We start from the raw sequence: 7,065 nt of genomic DNA on the forward strand, positions 1-7,065 counted from the left end.
GTTATAAATTTATTTCCATTTTAATGAGGGAAATAAATATTTGACCCCCTCTCAATCAGAAAGATTTCTGGCTCCCAGGTGTCTTTTATACAGGTAATGAGATGAGATTAGGAGCACACTCTTAAAGAGAGTGCTCCTAATCTCAGCTTGTTACCTGTATAAAAGACACCTGTCCACAGAAGCAATCAATCAATCAGATTCCAAACTCTCCACCATGGCCAAGACCAAAGAGCGCTCCAAGGATGTCAGGGACAAGATTGTAGACCTACACAAGGCTGGAATGAGCTACAAGACTATCGCCAAGCAGCTTGGTGAGAAGGTGACAACAGTTGGTGCGATTATTCGCAAATGGAAGAAACACAAAAGAACTGTCAATCTCCCTCGGCCTGGGGCTCCATGCAAGATCTCACCTCGTGGAGTTGCAATGATCATGAGAACGGTGAGGAATCAGCCCAGAACTACAGGGGAGGATTTGTCAATGATCTCAAGGCAGCTGGGACCATAGTCACCAAGAAAACAATTGGTAATACACTACGCCGTGAAGGACTGAAATCCTGCAGCACCCGCAAGGCCCCCCTGCTCAAGAAAGCACATATACATGCCTTTCTGAAGTTTGCCAATGAACATCTGAATGATTCAGAGGACAACTGGGTGAAAGTGTTGTGGTCAGATGAGACCAAAATGGAGCTCTTTGGCATCAACTCAACTCACCGTGTTTGGAGGAGGAGGAATGCTGCCTATGACCCCAAGAATACCATCCCCACTGTCAAACAAGGAGGTGGAAACATTATGCTTTGGGGGTATTTTTCTGCTAAGGGGACAGGACAACTTCACCGCATTAAAGGGACGATGGACGGGGCCATCTACCGTCAAATCTTGGGTGAGAACCTCCTTCCCTCAGCCAGGGCATTGAAAATGGGTCGTGGATGAGTATTCCAGCATGACAATGACCCAAAACACACGGCCAAGGCAACAAAGGAGTGGCTCAAGAAGAAGCACATTATTGTCCTGGAGTGGCCTAGCCAGTCTCCAGACCTTAATCCCATAGAAAATCTGAGGAGGGAGCTGAAGGTTCGAGTTGGCAAACGTCAGCCTCAACCTTAATGACTTGGAGAAGATCTGCAAAGAGGAGTGGGACAAAATCCCTCCTGAGATGTGTGCAAACCTGGTGGCCAACTACAAGAAACGTCTTACCTCTGTGATTGCCAACAAGGGTTTTGCCACCAAGTACTAAGTCATGTTTTGCAGAGGGCTCAAATATTTATTTGATAACATTTTTGACATGCATTTTTCTGGATTTTTTTGTTGTTATTCTGTCTCTCACGGTTCAAATAAACCTACCATTAAAATTATAGACTGATCATTTCTTTGTTAGTGGGCAAACGTACAAAATCAGCAGGGGATCAAATACTTTTTTCCCTCACTGTATCCTTACTTGAGCTCAATGCAAAGACAAACAGATAACCATGTCGGATCATACGTTCTAATGGAGAAATGTATACATCCTGGAAACATAGAAAAGTCTCTCATTCTGTGGTCATGCTATTATTTTCTGAGGATACCCAACTACGTTCAGAAGTATCCCACTTTGGAAAGGGAGAAATAGAGACAAAAGGGCACTAAAGGAATTGGAAATATCTTGGAAACAAATTAACACTACAAGTAATGCAACACGGGATGTAAACTTGAATGTAAAGATGCATTCAGAACCTCACGTCAATTCTATCCAAATATACAGTGAGAGGGCACCACCGTGGTTCAGCAAATAGGACATTATTGCCATACGCTTTCTTGCTGATGGTATAGTTACTCTCATTCATGAGGTGTCCCATAAGGAATCTATCCCCTTCTTGCTGTTTCAAACCACATCAAATTTGTTCTTGATCCATTCTAACAAACACAATGATGTGAATGACCATCAATTGTGTCAAGCAAGTTGTGGAGTTATCAAAAGTCCCGTAGACACAAGCGAGGTTTTCGCTTTCCATTTAGATATGATCCTGGGACTGAACCGGAGCGTACCCACTGTCAGCAGGAAGTTTTCGTTTGTAGGTACTGTAGGCCCATTTCCCACTTACTGAGTGTCCTGCATTCGTATCACAACATATTGGCCTCTAGCCTTTGTCAAAATGCAATCATTGGGTAACCTTTGGAATAATTACTATGTAGGCTATTAGGCATAATAGGCACTTGACATGAAAAATTGGAAGATAATAAACAATTGTTATATTATACTGGCAAAGAGTCAGGTCATAACATTTTGCTTGCGTTCCAACTTTCCTCTTAGGAGTTGGCCCTCACCTTTGCAGAATACTTATGGGGGCCTTTTATAGTCTTATAAGGCATCAATTAATAAAGCATTGCAATTCATCAATATATTTTCAGTCATTTCATATATCTTGCAGTATTACTTTTTGAACAAAGGAGTACTCTGTGGTACTACTAGACTGATTTACACTTCAATGTTAAGGTGACATTTTTATAGCATGTAGGCTATGTCAAATCTATCTGTATACCACCCGCACACAACTGATTGGCTCAAAAGCATTAAGGAAAGAAGTCCACAAATTAACAAGGCACACCTGTCAATTGAAATGCATTCCAGGTGACTACCTCATGAAGCTGGTTGAGAGAATGCCAATAGTGTGCAAAGCTGCCAAGGCAAAAGGTGGCTACTTTGAAGAATCTAAAATATGAAACACATTTTTGTTTAAAACTTTTTTGGTTGCTACATGATTCTATATGTGTTATTTCATAGTTTTGATGTCTTCACTATTATTATACAATGTAGAAAATAGTAAAAATGGAGTCTTGGTGGTTAAAACATTATTCCATTTAAGAATGATGGAGGGGGACCTTCAATGCTGCAGAAACGTTTTTGTACCCTTTCCAAGATCTGTGCCTCGACACAATCCTGTCTTGGAGCTCTACTGACAATTCCTTCGACCTCGTGGCTTGGTTTTTGCAGAAACATCTCAAGCATGATCAATGGAAACAGGATGCACGTGATCTCAATTTCGAGTCTCATAGCAAAGGGTCTGAATACTTATGTAAATAAGGTATCTGTTTTTTATTTTGAATAAATTTGCTAACATTTCTAAAAACCCGTTTTCGCTTTGTCATTATGGAGTATTGTGAGTAGATTGATGAAAAAAGAATAAGGTTGTAATGTAACAAAATGTGGAAAAGTAAAGGGGTCTGAATACTTTACGAATGCACTGTATCTATATCACTATTGATGGTTTTCCCATGCCAACAACGGTCCCATTTTGAGCGCAAGTGGTCTAGTGAATGGATCGTATGTGCGGTTCACTTTAAAGGTACTGTACAACTTTCCACAGCAGCCATCGATTCAAGTCAGTACAGGGATGAGGAAATACGCTCCTGAACATATGTATTTGGACAGTGAAGCTACATTTTAAATTTTGTCTCTATTCTCCAGCATTTTCGATTTTAGATCAAAATGATTCATAAGAGGCGACAAAACAGAATGTCACCTTTACGTTTCCTTTAACAAATGAAAGCACTTTATGTATCTAGGCCCAATCTTCTATTCTTACTTATCATAAAAGTTACTCCAAAATGGCATGATACATTATTCACCATTCAGTTCCTATTGGCCAAAACATAATCCAAAACAAACTGCAAATGCATGAAACAAGTTTGTAGTCACAAGCTTGATGTAGTCATTGAATGCAAGGAATAAAGGATCAAATATTACACTTTTGACAACTTTAATACATTATAAGTGAATTTGTCTAATTACTGATGACTTCTTTAAAAATGGGAGACCAGGTACATGAAGTGCTTTTCTTTCTAAAACGGTAAAACAGATATGTATGAAAATACCCTAAACCAAAAGCGCACATTCTGTACTGTCGCCTAATATGAAATATCTCAAATCTAAAATGCTGGAGTATAGAGCGAAATTAAAACATATAGTTTCACTGTCCAAATACATATGGAGGGTAGTGTGACTAAACGTCAAATCTGATTATTATATTTATTCCTCATTTTGTCACTGCCATATGTTTGTACTCTGCAACGTGCCCCTTCAAGTAAGTAACTAATGGCCTGCCTGCCGGTCTGTCTGAATCTCTCTATCCTCCTTGCCTCAAGTTCACACTCAGATATACTGAATATGCTTGCTAAATGTGACTCACCGCCTGGATTCGGTCTTATGTAGCAATGTAGAAATTGTGTTTTTTACATTGGATAAAAGTAGAGACTCAGAGCTACAAAATGGTGTATCATACACTGCATTTGAGGAACAATGGGAAAGTAATTCTGCTTTGAAAGTTGATCAACTTGTAAAATCACTTTCGAGAAAAATCGCCTTTGAATGTTTTGGTATCTAGTGAAGAGCTCTTCTTTGTCTACATCCATTCTACATCGTTCACACCCTCTTAAGCTTTAGCCCCACCCATTTCGTTTCGCTCGCGGAGGGCACACTTGACGCTCTGGCCGATGATTTGTTTACCTCTGGATTACATGAAAACAGCTTAACCAGCTCTGCTGGTAACGATTTCATTATGCTTTTTTGCAGATGTTTACTAACACCGACCATATTCAACGGTTGTTGTACACACGTCACATAACGTTAGCTAATGAGCCAGCCAGCTAACGTTAGCTAGTTAAACAGAAAAGCTCTAACTAGAAAAGCAAACAGTTCTGGGATATGAATAATAACGTCAGCTAGTGTAATAAAGATAATCTAACGTTTTACCTAGTGATGTATAAGGAGGGCATTTGCACGACATGCTTCGCAGCGGCGCACAGCAGGGCTCCAGAGACATATTGGGCAACCAACTGATACCAATCAAGAGCACACCCAGAGACAGATGGCTGACTTAAGCACTCACACAAACATGTCAAGACATGAAAGCGCCCTAGCCACACGAACTGACCACTGGTGTAAAAAACAACATTCCATGACTATCGCAACCACTCAGACACGACTTAGCAGACACACACACACACACACACACTTAGGGGTGTTGGACTCCGAGGACAAAGGACACTGCCAAGGGCCAATGGGAAGTCGACACCACCCGGAGAATGGACCGTCCCTCCACTCATCGACCAGTCAGGAGAGCGGACCCACTAGACTCAACCTACGTCAACACACTGTTATTTCATTGTATAAATTAAACGCACACTATGTTTCGGGGCTCTCTTCTGCTAGTTCCCTATGAGCTAAACGAAGGAGTCCGTGCACGCTTTGCCAAATATCTTTGTCTCATAATAAACTGCCTTACTATAAACTGAATCCACCCGGTCCAGCGTCTTGACTTGGTCTCCTTCTCAAGTAACTGATCATCAACACTAGGAAGCCAGCCAGCTAACATTAGCTAGTTAGCTAACAATACACTTTAGCTTAAGACATGTAGCTAGCTAGATAGGTAAACAACGTTTAAGATCACACACGTCACGTAACGTTAGCTAACAAGCCAGCTAGCGAACATTAGCTAGTTAAACAACAATGAACGAGTACTAAATCATGTTGTTACTACCCTGCATGAATACGGCTCTGGGATACAAATAATAACATCAGCTAGGGAGCCAGCCAGCTAATGTTGGCTAGCTAGCTAAGAGTACACTTTAGCTTGAAATGAAACAACTTTGTCAAAATTATAAATGTGTAATATCTGAAAATGTAGCTAGCTAACGCTCGACTATCATACATCATCATGCATGATGGACGCGTCTCCCTGTCAGGAATGCTATACCATGGTTGCCTTTAGTTTGAAGATGTAATCCGGAGACAGGTGTTTTCTCCATCTCTTTAGCTATCATATTCTAATTCCACTGATTTCAAAACGTTATCCTCCACAAAGTGGAGAGCAATACTTACGCAGCTCCACTACACAATACATTTTTTTTAAATCCCCATTCGACAGGATTACCAACACAGACTGACAAGCTCATATAGACGGAAGCCTTGGCAGACCAATCCAAACGATTTTTTTACGTTCATCCGGCTCTCCTGTGAAGTCGTGACTTTCGACATACACCCAGTTTCCTGAATCGGGTCACAAATAATTTGCCCATCTCTCTCTCTTGCGCTGCAGTCACACTTTAAATGTTGTACAAATTATTTCTGACTGTGCTTATTATTCTTTGGAACCCTATTCCTTTACACAGTTAAAGCTAGAAACACATTACATTTAACTTGCAGGCTGGTCAAAAATTGTGCACTTGTAAAGCTACACTAGTTAATTAGTGCATACTGTTGCAATGAGTCACAACTATTAGGATATTGTGGCGACCCGCTTGTAAAGTCATGTGCCTGCGTTCTGATGTTCTGTTTGCTTTGGGTTTTGTGGGGTCTAGCATGCCAGTCCCACTGCTGTCTCCAATCATGGGAATGCCTGGAGTGTGTCAGTGCCAGTGTAATGAACACGAGGGGAAACAGAGAGCTGGTTTCAAGCGCAGGACGCAGCAGGTGTTTATCGCAGGGGCAAGCAGAAGGTCATACACAGGGGGTCCAGAAGGGCAACAGTTCAGGCAGGGAAATGGATAGTAACATAATCCGGGAGATCAGGCAATAGGTAGATAACAGGAAATCCGATAGGCTAAAGTACAGGCAGGGAATAGGCAAAAGGCTTAAAAACTGAGCTCTGAAAGACGTGTGTTGAGACTTCTAGCTCACTCAGGAAAAAAAAAAAAAAAAAAAAATATATATATATATATATATATAAATTGATAAAAGAGGAGCAAATGTGTCTGATGTGTTCAATTAACCTGTTTGGGCTAGGGGGCAGTATTGAGAATTTTGGAAAAAACATGTGCCCATTTTTAACCTCTATGGGCTAGGTGGGACGCAAGCGTCCCACCCGTGGTGCACTCCATCAACAGCAGGTGCATTTCAAGAGCGGCAAATTTGAATCCAAATAAATGTCAAAATTCAAATTTTTCAAACATACAACTATTTTACACCCTTTGAAAGATAAACATCTCCTTAATCTAACCACGTTTTACGATTTCAAAAAGGTTTTACGGCAAAAGCATAAATTTAGAGTATGTTAGGACAGTACATTTACAAGAGTTGTGTGTAATGTTTTG

Source organism: Salmo salar, chromosome ssa09 (assembly GCF_905237065.1).
Source record: "Salmo salar chromosome ssa09, Ssal_v3.1, whole genome shotgun sequence".
Lineage (NCBI taxonomy): Eukaryota > Metazoa > Chordata > Actinopteri > Salmoniformes > Salmonidae > Salmo > Salmo salar.